This window comes from Panulirus ornatus, chromosome 46, assembly GCF_036320965.1.
Source record: "Panulirus ornatus isolate Po-2019 chromosome 46, ASM3632096v1, whole genome shotgun sequence".
NCBI lineage: Eukaryota > Metazoa > Arthropoda > Malacostraca > Decapoda > Palinuridae > Panulirus > Panulirus ornatus.
In genome coordinates, this window is record NC_092269.1 from 30,999,785 (window position 1) to 31,015,544 (window position 15,760).

At 43.7% G+C, this 15,760-nt stretch overlaps 1 long non-coding RNA gene across 1 annotated transcript in view; it reads left to right on the forward strand.

The window, feature by feature from the left end:
- Positions 1–219: 219 nt before the first annotated feature.
- Positions 220–15,760, forward strand: part of LOC139763370 (uncharacterized) — a 210,204-nt gene continuing 194,663 nt past the window's right edge. The window contains exon 1 of the long non-coding RNA XR_011716106.1: positions 220–327. This is a non-coding gene — a long non-coding RNA (uncharacterized lncRNA). The remainder of the gene's footprint in view (positions 328–15,760) is intronic.

Consider the following 15,760-nt stretch of genomic DNA (forward strand, 5'->3'; position numbering starts at 1 on the left):
ATATTCCTACATTGCCAGATATTCATACATTACCAGATATTTGTACATTGCCAGATATTCGTACATTGCCAGATATTCATACATTGTCAGATATTTGTACATTGCCAGATATTCGCACATTGTCAGATATTTGTACATTGCCAGATATTCGTACATTACCAGATATTCGTACATTGCCAGATATTCGTACATTGTCTGATATTCGTCTTCTCCTCCCACAGGAGCTGGGCCAGACCTGGGAGCTCCAGCAGCGTGTGTTATACTGGTCATGTACAGACCTTCTGCCACGTCTGTACACAGAGGATGGTCTGCACCTGCAAACAAGGGGTAAGCTGTAGTTTACTGTAGACAGCTGGTTCATTCATGTGCTTTTTATTGTTTACTGTAGTCAGCTGGTTCATTCATGTCTGGGTTATTACTGTTTACTGTAGACAGCTGGTTCGTTCCTGTGTGGGTCGGTATTGTTTACTGTAGTCAGTTGGTTCATTCATGTCTGGGTTTATTGTTGTTTGATGTATACAGCTGGTTCATTCCTGTGTGGGTCTATTGTTTACTTTAGTCAGCTGGTTCATTCATGTCTGGGTTTATTGTTGTTTGCTGTATACAGCTGGTTCATTCATGTGGTTTTTATTGTTTACTGTAGTCAGCTGGTTCATTCATGTCTGGGTTTATTGTTGTTTGCTGTATACAGCTGGTTCATTCATGTGGTTTTTATTGTTTACTGTAGTCAGCTGGTTCATTCATGTCTGGGTTATTACTGTTTACTGTAGACAGGTGGTTCATTTATATGTGGGTCCTTATTGTTTACTGTAGTCAGCTGGTTCATTCATGTCTGGGTTATTACTGTTTACTGTAGACAGGTGGTTCATTCATATGTGGGTCCTTATTGTTTACTGTAGTCAGCTGGTTCATTCATGTCTGGGTTATTACTGTTTACTGTAGACAGGTGGTTCATTCATATGTGGGTCCTTATTGTTTACTGTAGTCAGCTGGTTCATTCATGTCTGGGTTATTACTGTTTACTGTAGACAGGTGGTTCATTCATATGTGGGTCCTTATTGTTTACTGTAGTCAGCTGGTTCATTCATGTGTGGGTTATTACTGTTTACTGTAGACAGGTGGTTCATTCATATGTGGGTCCTTATTGTTTACTGTAGTCAGCTGGTTCATTCATGTCTGGGTTATTACTGTTTACTGTAGACAGGTGGTTCATTCATATGTGGGTCCTTATTGTTTACTGTAGTCAGCTGGTTCATTCATGTCTGGGTTATTACTGTTTACTGTAGACAGGTGGTTCATTCATATGTGGGTCCTTATTGTTTACTGTAGTCAGCTGGTTCATTCATGTCTGGGTTATTACTGTTTACTGTAGACAGGTGGTTCATTCATATGTGGGTCCTTATTGTTTACTGTAGTCAGCTGGTTCATTCATGTCTGGGTTATTACTGTTTACTGTAGACAGGTGGTTCATTCATATGTGGGTCCTTATTGTTTACTGTAGTCAGCTGGTTCATTTGTCGGTTTATAGTGATTTATCTGGTTTATTCATTGGGTTGGTGGTTAGCGTTACTGACCATGAGTCAGCACGGGCCGGCTAGGAGTCGGGCCCGCAAGGGTTCGAACTCTGGGCGTGGTAGTCAGGCCTAGACCCACCCCAGGTGTTCATCCTCCCCTCCGGGCTGTGTTGTGAGGAGGAAGATGAACACCTAGGGATAAATTTTCTGTTTGTACGAACCGTATGGGAGGTAAACTTTCTCCCCTTTTACTAGTCATGCATGAGGTAAACTCCTCTCTCCATACTACCCACGGTGGAGGTAAACCCACTCTCCATACTACCCACGGTGGAGGTAAACCCACTCCATACCAACCATACTGGAGGTAAACCCCTCTCTCCACGATAGCCATGATGGAGGTAAACCCACTCTCCATACTACCCATGATGGAGGTAAACCCCTCTCTCCACGATAGCCATGATGGAGGTAAACCCACTCTCCATACTACCCATGATGGAGGTAAACCCCTCTCTCCACGATAGCCATGATGGAGGTAAACCCACTCTCCATACTACCCATGATGGAGGTAAACCCACTCTCCATACTACCCACGGTGGAGGTAAACCCACTCTCCATGCTACCCACGGTGGAGGTAAACTCACTCCATACCAACCATACTGGAGGTAAACCCCTCTCTCCACGATAGCCATGCTGGAGGTAAACCCACTCTCCATACTATCCATGATGGAGGTAAACCCACTCCATACCAACCATACTGGAGGTAAACCCACTCTCCATACTACCCATGATGGAGGTAAACCCACTCTCCATACTACCCATGATGGAGGTAAACCCACTCTCCATACTACCCATGATGGAGGTAAACCCACTCTCCATACTACCCATGATGGAGGTAAACCCACTCTCCATACTACCCATGATGGAGGTAAACCCACTCTCCATACTACCCATGATGGAGGTAAACCCACTCTCCATACTACCCACGGTGGAGGTAAACCCACTCTCCATGCTACCCATGATGGAGGTAAACCCACTCTCCATACTACCCATGATGGAGGTAAACCCACTCTCCATACTACCCACGGTGGAGGTAAACCCACTCTCCATACTACCCATGGTGGAGGTAAACCCACTCCATACGAACCATACTGGAGGTAAACCCCTCTCTCCACGCGAACCATACTGGAGGTAAACCCCTCTCCTCTCTCCACGCGAACCATACTGGAGGTAAACCCCTCTCTCCACGCGAACCATACTGGAGGTAAACCCCTCTCTCCACGCGAATCATACTGGAGGTAAACCCCTCTCTCCACGCGAACCATACTGGAGGTAAACCCCTCTCTCCACGCGAACCTTACTGGAGGTAAACCCCTCTCTCCACGCGAACCATACTGAAGGTAAACCCCTCTCTCCACGCGAACCATACTGGAGGTAAACTCCCTCTCCACGCCCGTTATAGTGGAGGTAAACCTTCACACCAACCATACTGGAGGTAAACTTCACCTCGTCTACAGCAGCCCCGGGTTAACTGGGTCAGCTCCGCTTATAAGACTGGCCAAGCGTTGCTGAACGTATAACCGCTGGACACAAAGCTTATCTACAGCTTAATTGGTCATTAAGCTCGAAGCATTACAAGGCTTATGCTGGCAAGTCCCCGGGACACTATGCAAATGAGCTTGCACAAAGATGTGGAATGACTCCAGTCTCTCTCTTCATATATCGGTAGATGTATATGATATATATATATATATATATATATATATATATATAGCTGTGGTATACCATTATATCTTGGGGGGGGGGGGGCCCTCTCGCTGCTCAGTGTCGATATATATATATATATATATATATATATATATATATATATATATATATATATATATATATATATATATATGTATATATATATATATATATATATATATATATATATATATATATATATATATTGATCAAAATGTGGAGTTAGTTCAAGGTTGTGTACACACAGCGTGTGTGTGTGTGTGTGTGTGTGTGTGTGTGTGTGTGTGTGTGCACCCGTGTCTCCCGTTTTTCGTGTGGACACTGAAGAGACTGGGAAGAGGGTTGGGGGGGGGGGGGGGATCTGTCTTCCTCGTGGAGTAGAGGTCTCTCTCTCTCTCTCTCTCTCTCTCTCTCTCTCTCTCTCTCTCTCACCCTCCATCAACATGTGTAAAACAGAGCAACACTGAGCCAGCTTGGCTCAGTGTAAGGTTTCGAAGCTCTCACAGCAGCGCCCACTCAGAGGACCCACTCCCACAGCAACGCCCGGGCCATCACCCCCCCACAGCAACACCCAGGCCTTCATCTCCACAACAACACCCACACCATCACCCCCACAGCAACACCCACACCATCACTCCCACAGCAACACCCACACCATCACCCCCACAGCAACACCCACACCATCACTCCCACAGCAACACCCAGGCCTTCATCTCCACAACAACACCCACACCATCACCCCCACAGCAACACCCACACCATCACCCCCACAGCAACACCCACACCACCCCCACAGCAACACCCACACCATCACCCCCACAGCAACACCAACACCATCACCCCCACAGCAACACCCACACCACCCCCACAGCAACACCCACACCATCACCTCCACAGCAACACCCACACCATCACCCCCACAGCAACACTCACACCATCACCCCCACAGCAACACCCAGGCCTTCACCCCCACAACAACACCAACACCATCACCCCCACAGCAACACCCACACCATCACCCCCACAGCAACACCCACACCATCACCCCCACAGCAACACCCACACCATCACCCCTACAGCAACACCCACACCATCACCCCCACAGCAACACCCACACCATCACCCCCACAGCAACACCCACACCATCACCCCCACAGCAACACCCACACCATCACCCCCACAGCAACACCCACAACATCACCCCCACAGCAACACCCACACCATCACCCCCACAGCAACACCCACACCATCACCTCCACAGCAACACCAAGGCCGTCACCCCCACAGCAACACCCACACCATCACCTCCACAGCAACACCCACACCATCACCTCCACAGCAACACCCACATCACCCCCACAGCAACACCCGCACCATCACCCCCACAGCAGAGGCCCTCACCCCCACAGCTACACCCACACCCTCACCCCCACAGTAACACCCACACATGTAATTACCCTCAGCTTGTGTGAATCACGTGGGTAATTAATAGAGCCCCGGGAAACTAGTCGTATATTTCCTGATTTTCCGTTGTGTATCCAGGTTCTGTTGTGATTGAACCGAACGCTGTGTCTGTGTGTGTGTGAACCATGTTTCTGTTGGTTCGAAATTGGTCGAGGCAGTGTTCGAACCGACTCGCCTTTCACTGTATCCTTCCATATCTGCATTTCGTTGTGTTTTGTGTTTATGTTTACTTTATATTTACATTTGTGTTGCATATATGCTAGTCTTTCTCTCTGTGTTTGTGCGTTTGAATGGGATGGCGAACTGGTTTGCAATACTCTGCTGCTTCATTTCCATAAACACAAGCTTCGTTCATTCTGCTTTTCATTCTTCATTGGTACTGTTTCAAATCGACTGTTGAACTGAAGGAATTTTAACACTGCAGTGACACACGGGCCGGCCTGTGCCAATAATGGCACCCCGAGCACACACACACACACACACACACACACACACACACACACACACACACACACACACACGGTAATTCTGAAGGTACGACGGTACGACCCCCTCGACCATAACGGTACGACCCCCTTGACCACGACGGTACGATCCCCTTGACCACGACGGTACGACCCCCTTGACCACGACGGTACGACCCCCTTGACCACGACGGTACGACCCCCTTGACCACGATGGTACGACCCCCTTGACCACGACGGTACGATCCCCTTGACCACGACGGTACGACCCCCTTGACCACGACGGTACGACCCCCTTGACCACGACGGTACGACCCCCTTGACCACGACGGTACGACCCCTTGACCACGACGGTACGACCCCCTTGACCACGACGGTACGACCCCCTTGACCACGACGGTACGACCCCCTTGACCACAACGGTACGACCCCCTTGACCACGACGGTACGACCCCCTTGACCACGACGGTACGACCCCTTGACCACAACGGTACGACCCCCTTTGACCACGATGGTACGACCCCCGTGACAACGACGGTACGACCCCTTCACCTCGACGGTACGACCCCCTTTAACCACGACGGTACGACCCCATTGACCACGACGGTACGACCCCCTTGACCTCGACGGTACGACCCCTTTTAACCACGACGGTACGACCCCTTGACCACGACGGTACGACTCCCTTTAACCACGACGGTACGACCCCTTGACCACGACAGTACGACCCCCTTGACCACGACGGTACGACCCCCTCGACCACGACGGTACGACCCCTTGACCACGACGGTACGACCCCTTGACCACGACGGTACGACCCCCTTTGACCACGACGGTACGACCCCCTTGACCACGACGGTACGACCCCTTTAGCCACGACGGTACGACCCCCTTTGACCACGACGTCATATATATATATATATATATATATATATATATATATATATATATATATATATATATATATATATATATATAACCCAGGAACGTGTGTGTGACTCCCTATATCTTGACGAAGATATAGATGTCTGCTGGAGAAGGTGTGAGGAAGAACTTCGACCAAATTGCACTTGTGTAACAGTTTGCCATAGCTACTCCTCAAATTTGTGTAACCAGCTACCGTTTTCTTCAATGCGCTTATGACAGAAAACTAGATATGGGTAACTTAACTTTTCAGTGTGTTGTTCGTAATAATCATCTCGGGTTACTCAGTTGCTCTTTGAAAGTAGTCTGGTAATATTAATTTCGAGTCTTATAAGACACAGTTTGAATTTGAAGGTTAGTGTGGGTTAGTATGTGTCTTGTGTAGTTACCAGATGGAGCGGCCATAAGGTCTATCTAGTCAGCTTTCGTCCACCCAAAAAACGGCCTTGGATGCCATTTTTTTTTTTGAATCTTGAAAGTTATCCTGGATGCCAAATGCTCCGTGTAGAAAACGGGAATCTCCCGACACTTGAGCATTATATAATACTTTGTGAGTGTTATGAAGCATAATACATCACTTTGTGAGTCTTATGAAGCATAATACAACACTTTGTGAGTCTTATGAAGCATAATACAACACTTTGTGAGTCTTATGAAGCATAATACATCACTTTGTAAGCTTTATGAAGCATAATACAACACTTTGTGAGTCTTATGAAGCATAATACAACACTTTGTAAGTCTTATGAAGCATAATACAACACTTTGTAAGTTTTATGAAGCATAATCAAACTTTGTAAGTTTTTATGAAGCATAATACAAACACTTTGTAAAAAAAAAAAAAAAAAAAAAAAAAAAATCAACACTTTTCGGTTTTAATGAAGCATATATAAATTTGAAATCTTATGAAGAACATTTAATTTGAATTTTGTGGGTTTATGTGCTTTATTACCCAAGGACTCAGTAAGTCTTATGCAGCATTATACCAAAACTTTGTAAGTTTTATTTTAATCATTATCAAACACTTTGAAAGTCTCTAATTTAAGCATAATTATCAACACTTTGTAAGTTTATGAAGCATAATACAACACTTTGTAAGTCTTATGAAGCATAATACAACACTTTGTAAGTTTTATGAAGCATAATACAACACTTTGTAAGTCTTATGAAGCATAATACAACACTTTGTGAGTCTTATGAAGCATTATACAACACTTTGTAAGTCTTTATGAAGCATAATACAACACTTTGTGAGTCTTATGAAGCATAATATAATCTTTGTAAGCCTTATGAAGCATTATATAACACTTTGTAAGTCTTATGAAGCATAACACAACACATCCTAGATCACAGGAAGCATTATGGCTCGACCTTGGGATAAGCCTCATCCTGTTGACTTCTCAGGCCTCAATAAACTCCCGAGGGAGGAGAGGGGAGCGGGTATCATAACTTAGTTGTGGTGAGAGCATTATACAGGGTTATTGGAACAGGTTATTGCTATCTGCAGGTCGGCACTACATACTCGATTCCTCTTATAAAGATTTACATATGAGAATATATATATAAATATATATATATAATATATATATATTATATATATATATATATATATTTATATATTTATATTTATATATATTATATATTTCTTTTTTTTTAAACTATTCGCCATGTCCCGCGTTAGCGAGGTAGCGTTAAGAAAGAGGACTGGGCCTTTTTGCAATATCCTCACCTGGCCCCTTCTCTGTTCCTTCTTTTGGAAAAAAAAAAAAAAAAACGAGAGGGGAGGATTTCCAGCCCCCGCTCCCTCCCCTTTTAGTCGCCTTCTACGACACGCAGGGAATACGTGGGAAGTATTCTTTCTCCCTATCCCCAGGGATATATATATATATATTTATAATATATTTATATTATATATATATATATATATTATATAAATAATCCCATTTATATGGCTATGTATCAACATTCTCGGGACGTGGCACAGTCATGTCATTTCGAGAGAAGGTCTTGGCTTTTTATATAAGAATTTTTTCTCTTTTTTTAAGATGTGGTTTTCCCTCGGTGTTCACGGTCCTGGGAGCTTGGGTCGTACGTCTGGCCTCGTTGAGTTAGATTGGTTAGACTTCATAAAGTAGGATTGGTAGGGGACTCATAACATAGGATTGGTCAGGACTCATAACATAGGATGGGTTAGACTCATAATGGGAGTAACTCAAGGATGGGATAGACTCAGGAAATTGGATTGGTTAGAGTAACATAGGTAATTGGTTAGACTCATAAATGGATGTTAGGAATCATAAATAGGATGGGGTAAGTAAGACTCATAACATAGGATGGGTTCAGAACTCATAACAAGGATTGGTTAGAACTATGAAACATGAGGAATGGTAGACTGATAACATAGGATTGGTTAGACTCATAAACAGGAATGGTGATTAAAAATGGTAACTGATAACAATAGGAATTGGTAGACTCAAACATAGGATGGTTAGACTCTATAACATAGGATTGGGTTAGGTAATGATAACAAGGATTGGTTAGATGATAACATAGGATTGGAGTAACAAGGTTGGGACTCATAACATAGGTATGGTTAGACTCATAGAATAGGATTGGTTGGTTAGGACTCATAACATAGGGATGGGTTTTTAGATCAATAGACTAGGATTGGTTAGACTCATAACATAGGATTGGTTAGGCTCATAACATAGGATTGGTTAGACTCATAACATAGGATTGGTTAGACTCATAACATAGGATTGGTTAGACTCATAACATAGGATTGGTTAGACTCATAACATAGGATTGGTTAGACTCATAACATAGGATTGGTTAGACTCATAACATAGGATTGGTTAGACTCATAACATAGGATTGGTTAGACTCATAACATAGGATTGGTTAGACTCATAACATAGGATTGGTTAGACTCATAACATAGGATTGGTTAGACTCATAACATAGGATTGGTTAGACTCATAACATAGGATTGGTTAGACTCATAACATAGGATTGGTTAGACTCATAACATAGGATTGGTTAGACTCATAACATAGGATTGGTTAGACTCATAACATAGGATTGGTTAGACTCATAACATAGGATTGGTTAGACTCATAACATAGGATTGGTTAGACTCATAACATAGGATTGGTTAGACTCATAACATAGGATTGGTTAGACTCATAACATAGGATTGGTTAGACTCATAACATAGGATTGGTTAGACTCATAACATAGGATTGGTTAGACTCATAACATAGGATTGGTTAGACTCATAACATAGGATTGGTTAGACTCATAACATAGGATTGGTTAGACTCATAACATAGGATTGGTTGACTCATAAAATAGGATTTGGGTTTGACTCATAACATAGGATTGGTTAGACTAATTTAAAATAGGATTGGTTAGATCATAAAATAGGGTTGGGTTTGATATAACATTTTGGTTGTTTTTGACTTTTAACTAGGATTGGTTTTGACTCATACTAGGATTTGGGTTGATCATAAATAGGATTTTTAGACTCCCAAATTTTTAAAACCCAAATTTTTTAAAAAATTTTTTAGGGGGGATTGGTTGACTCATAAAAAAGGATTGGTTGATCATAAAAATGGTTGGTTAGACTTAAAAAAAGGATTGGTTGATTTTAACAAAGGGTTGGGGAGACTCATAACAAGGTTTTGGTTGGGGCTCATAACTAGGGTTTTGACTCATAATGGTTTGGTTTGATATAAATAGGATTGGTTAGATCATAAAATAGGATTTGGGTTTGACTCAAAAAAAAAAAAAAAAAAAAAAAAAAAAAAAAAAAAAAAAAAAAAAAAAAAAAAAAAAAAAAAAAAAAAAAAAAAAAAAAAAAAAAAAAAAAAAAAAAAAAAAAAAAAAAAAAAAAAAAAAAAAAAAAAAAAAAAAAAAAAAAAAAAAAAAAAAAAAAAAAAAAAAAAAAAAAAAAAAAAAAAAAAAAAAAAAAAAAAAAAAAAAAAAAAAAAAAAAAAAAAAAAAAAAAAAAAAAAAAAAAAAAAAAAAAAAAAAAAAAAAAAAAAAAAAAAAAAAAAAAAAAAAAAAAAAAAAAAAAAAAAAAAAAAAAATAACATAGGATTGGTTAGGGCTATAACATTTGGATTGGTTATCATACATAGGATTTTGGTTAGACTCATAAATAGGATTGGTTAGACTATAAATAGGATTGGTTAGACTCATAACTAGGATGGTTAGATCAAACATGGATTGGTTAGACTTATAAATAGGATTGGTTAGACTCATAACACAGGATTGGTTAGATCTAACACAGGATTGGTTAAAATCAAAAACATAGGATTGGTTAGACTCATAACATAGGATTGGTTAGACTCATAACATAGGATTGGTTAGAACTCATAACATAGGATTGGTTAGACTCATAACATAGGATTGGTTAGACTCATAAACACAGGATTGGTTAGACTCATAACACAGGATTGGTTTAGACTCATAACACAGGATTGGTTAGACTCATAACATAGGATTGGTTAGACTCATAACATAGGATTGGTTAGACTCTAACTTGATGGTTAGACTCATAACATAGGGATTGGTTAGACTCATAACTTAGGATTGGTTAGACTCATAACATAGGATTGGTTAGATTCATAACATAGGATTGGTTAGACTCATAACATAGGATTGGTTAGACTCATAACATAGGATTGGTTAGACTCATAACATAGGATTGGTTAGACTCATAACACAGGATTGGTTAGACTCATAACACAGGATTGGTTAGACTCATAACATAGGATTGGTTAGACTCATAACATGGGATTGGTTAGACTCATAACATAGGAATGGTTAGATTCATAAACATAGGATTGGTTAGACTCATAACACAGGATTGGTTAGACTCATAACATAGGATTGGTTAGACTCATAACATAGGATTGGTTAGACTCATAACATAGGATTGACATAGCGTGACCATGTTAAGGTCCCCCTGACCCCTTCCCCTTGGGCGGGTCCCTACTGAGGACCTTGGCAGACCACCCTCCACTGTGGTCTGTGCCATATTGGACCCTTATGTACGTGAGTCGGTCTCTCTCTCTCTCTCTCTCTCTCTCTCTCTCTCTCTCTCTCTCTCTCTCTCTCTCTCTCTCTCTCTCTCTCTCTCTCTCTCTCTCTCTCTCTCTATCTATCTATCTATCTGTCTATCTATCTATCTATCTATCTATCTATCTATCTATCTATCTCTCTATCTATCTATCTCTATCTGTCTATCTATCTATCTATCTATCTATCTATCTATCTATCTATCTATCTCGCTCGTCCATAAGGAGGAATATTGTCATGACATGTTCGACTGAAGTATGTGAACGAACTCCCTCACTTATATAAGTGTTTCATAGTCATTCACTTATATAAGTGTTTCACAGTCGTTCATCTAACATGTTCTTTCTTTACTTTTCCACCTGGTGTAAGTGTGTAGTACTTTTCTAAGTTGTAAGTGTTCCTTACTTTTTATTTTTCCTTCGTGATGTATAATGAACACAAGTGCTCCTTACTTTTACACTTTGAAGACACTTTTGATTTAAGTGAGGCCATGGTCTGCGTAGGGGTGATAGACCACACTACGGGTGGCCGTACAGAGGCGAGAGAACAGACCATAATGGACCATGGACGAAGAACAGACCGTGAAGGACCATGTACGAAGAACAGACCATGGAGGACCATATACGAAGAACAGACCATGAAAAACCATGTACGAAGAACAGACCATGAAGGACCATGTACGAAGAACAGACCATAAAGGACCATGTACGAAGAACAGACCATGGAGGACCATGTACGAAGAACAGACCATGAAAAACCATGTACAAAGAACAGACCATGGAGGACCATGTACGAAGAACACCACCATTGAGTGAACATGTGGACGAGAGAACACTCGAACAGACCACAGATAGACAGACATGACACCTTCACATCTATGTGATGAGGAGCGAAAGATAATATTTCCCCAAAAAAACGAAAAAAAAATATATATATATATTCTTGCAGCGACTTCGTCAAGGTTTTTGGGTGAAACACAATGTCCTGGATCTCTCTCTCTCTCTCTCTCTCTCTCTCTCTCTCTCTCTCTCTCTCTCTCTCTCTCTCTCTCTCTGGACCATGGCCTGAAAAGAGGCCACTCCCTCTCCCCCTTTCCAGTGACCTGGAGAGGAGGAGAAAGCTCATGTCTGCTTCATAGAAGACCCAAACTCCGCATAAGCTATTCAAGGTCCATATAGACCTGATGGCCAGCCCCGGGATAGTGGAGTGGGGACATATTGGAGAATGATGGTGGCCGGTTGAATGGCGGAGGGTCGTTTGACACGAGTTTGGAAAAGTGATTTTTTTTGGGGGAGGGGTTGAGTTGGGTTGGGTTGGATGGAGGGTTGAGGGAGCAAGAGGTGCGTGCGTAGTGAGGTTGAGAAATGTGAGGGTATGATGTATTACAGATGTATGAGGGTGTTGATACAACACAGATGTATGAGAGTATGATGTATTACAGATGTATGAGGGTGTTGATACAACACAGATGTATGAGAGTATGATGTATTACAGATGTATGAGGGAGCTGATACAACACAGATGTATGAGAGTATGATGTATTACAGATGTATGAGGGAGCTGATACAACACAGATGTATGAGGGTATGATGCATTACAGATGTATGAGGGAGCTGATACAACACAGATGTATGAGAGTATGATGCATTACAGATGTATGAGGGAGCTGATACAACACAGATGTATGAGAGTATGATGCATTACAGATGTATGAGGGAGCTGATACAACACAGATGTATGAGAGTATGATGTATTACAGATGTATGAGGGAGCTGATACAACACAGATGTATGAGGGTATGATGCATTACAGATGTATGAGGGAGCTGATACAACACAGATGTATGAGAGTATGATGTATTACAGATGTATGAGGGAGCTGATACAACACAGATGTATGAGAGTATGATGTATTACAGATGTATGAGGGAGCTGATACAACACAGATGTATGAGAGTGTGAAAGACTGGTTCAAGAAAATATTCTAATCTTGGTCGCGCCTCAAGATAATTTCAGTCCAAGATATCAGCTTGTGTGGTAGCCAAATTTTGGTTTTCTTGTCTTAGCCTGATTCTGTCACCTATCCTCTATCCGAGGGCTAGCCACATCTTCTGTCATCTGTTCCAGGAGGCGTGGGCTAGCCACGTCTTCTGTCATCTGTTCCAGGAGGCGTGGGCTAGCCACGTCTTCTGTCCTCTGTTCCAGGGGGCGTGGGCTAGCCACGTCTTCTGTCTGTTCCAGGGGGCGTGGGCTAGCTACATCTTCTGTCCTCTGTTCCAGGAGGCGTGGGCTAGCCACGTCTTCTGTCCTCTGTTCCAGGGGGCGTGGGCTAGCCACGTCTTCTGTCCTCTGTTCCAGGGGGCGTGGGCTAGCTACATCTTCTGTCCTCTGTTCCAGGGGGCGTGGGCTAGCTACATCTTCTGTCCTCTGTTCCACGGGACTTGGGCTAGCCACGTCTTCTGTCCTCTGTTCCAGGGGGCGTGGGCTAGCCACGTCTTCTGTCCTCCGTTCCAGGTGGCTTGGGCTAGCCACATCTTCTGTCATCCGTTCCAGGGAGCGTGGGCTAGCCACGTCTTCTGTCCTCTGTTCCAGGGGGCGTGGGCTAGCCACGTCTTCTGTCCTCTGTTCCAGGGGGCGTGGGCTAGCCACGTCTTCTGTCCTCTGTTCCAGGGGGCGTGGGCTAGCCACGTCTTCTGTCATCTGTTCCAGGAGGCGTGGGCTAGCCACGTCTTCTGTCTGTTCCAGGGGGCGTGGGCTAGCTACATCTTCTGTCCTCTGTTCCAGGAGGCGTGGGCTAGCCACGTCTTCTGTCCTCTGTTCCAGGGGGCGTGGGCTAGCCACGTCTTCTGTCATCTGTTCCAGGAGGCGTGGACTAGCCACATCTTCTGTCGTCTGTTCCATGGGGCGTGGGCTAGCCACGTCTTCTGTCCTCTGTTCCACGGGGCGTGGGCTAGCCACATCTGTCTACTATCCCAGCAGCTTAGAGTCAACAAACACTTCATCCCAACTTTCTATCCCACCCACACGGGATTTACCCCATACAATCTATCCTCTATCCCAAAACTGATCCCCTATCCATCTTCCATCCACCACCACCCCTTCCTCTCCCCTCACCATTGGTCTAGCCCTTCACTCTATCCTCTATCCCAACCAAGAGCCATGGCAGACCAGCTCCTCACCCCCGACCCTCGTCCATCATGGCCATTGGATAGTGATGGCGACGGTGGGATGGTCGAGAATACCCCAGCCTCTTGTCCAGGGGCGAGATAATGGCATCCCACATTGTCGGTTAAGGGATTGGTTATGTGTGAGACCTGGCCTGGAGACCTGGCCTGGAGACCTGGCCTGGAGACCTGGCCTGGAGACCTGGCCCGGAGACCTGGCCTGGAGACCTGGCCTGGAGACCTGGCCTGGAGACCTCGTTTGGAGATCTCGTCTGGAGATCTGGCCTGGAGACCTGGCCTGGAGACCTCGTCTGGAGATCTCGTCTGGAGACCTGGCCTGGAGACTTGGCCTGGAGACCTGGCCTGGAGACCTGGCCTGGAGACCTCGTTTGGAGATCTCGTCTGGAGACCTGGCCTGGAGACCTGGCCTGGAGACCTGGCCTGGAGACCTCATCTGGAGACTTGTCCTGGAGACCTCGTCTAAGGACCTGGCCTGGAGATCTAGCCAGGAGAGAGGGGTCTCCCTTGGACGAAAAGACTTTTAAGAAATAGGAGAAATCCTTTTTCGTTCCAAGAATATGCGTCCACTTTGTTTACTAGAGCTTAGGTTACGTAAATATTTATTTACTGGTGTTACCGGGCTCTTCCTGGACAATCACATGTTCGCCAAATGGCGTCCTAGCTTCGTCTCTTCGTTGTATATCAACTGACTGTTATATTTCTCTCTTGTGTCTCCCCTGATGATGTGATTATTACACGAAAGTGCACTTGGGAACTTATCGTGTTTCATTTTCCCCGTGGACTCATAAGGATATATATATATATATATATATATATATATATATATATATATATATATATATATATATACTTTTTCTTTCAAACTATTCGCCATTTCCCGCGTTAGCGAGGTAGCGTTAAGAACAGAGGACTGGGCCTCTTTAGGGAATATCCTCACCTGGCCCCCTTCTCTGTTCCTTCTTTTGGAGAGTAGTGAGGGTTCAAATGAGGTCATGACCTTACTTCCACTAGTAGTAAGGTCACAGATAAGGTCACACTATTCCCTTACCACCAGTTGGGGTCACCGGGAGCTGGGTCATGGCAGAGAGTGTTCTAACTACACATTCAGCTTATCTTTTGAGGGGAAGGGAAAGGGAAGGGAAGGGGAAGGGAAGGGTAGTGTCGAAGGGAAGGGGTCGTGTCGTCGTTCCAAAGACACAGCTTCCCTTCCTTATCAGTCCATGTTTAGGAAGTTGGGTCAGCCAAGGTCAGTGGACTTCTTCCGTCTTTCTTCGTCTCCTTCTGTTCGTAGCCAAGGTCATCTCACCTTCCATCCTTTGATCCCCACCCTGGGTGCTAGTGTGGATGATGACGGAGACATGGACGAACGGACGCCGCCACAG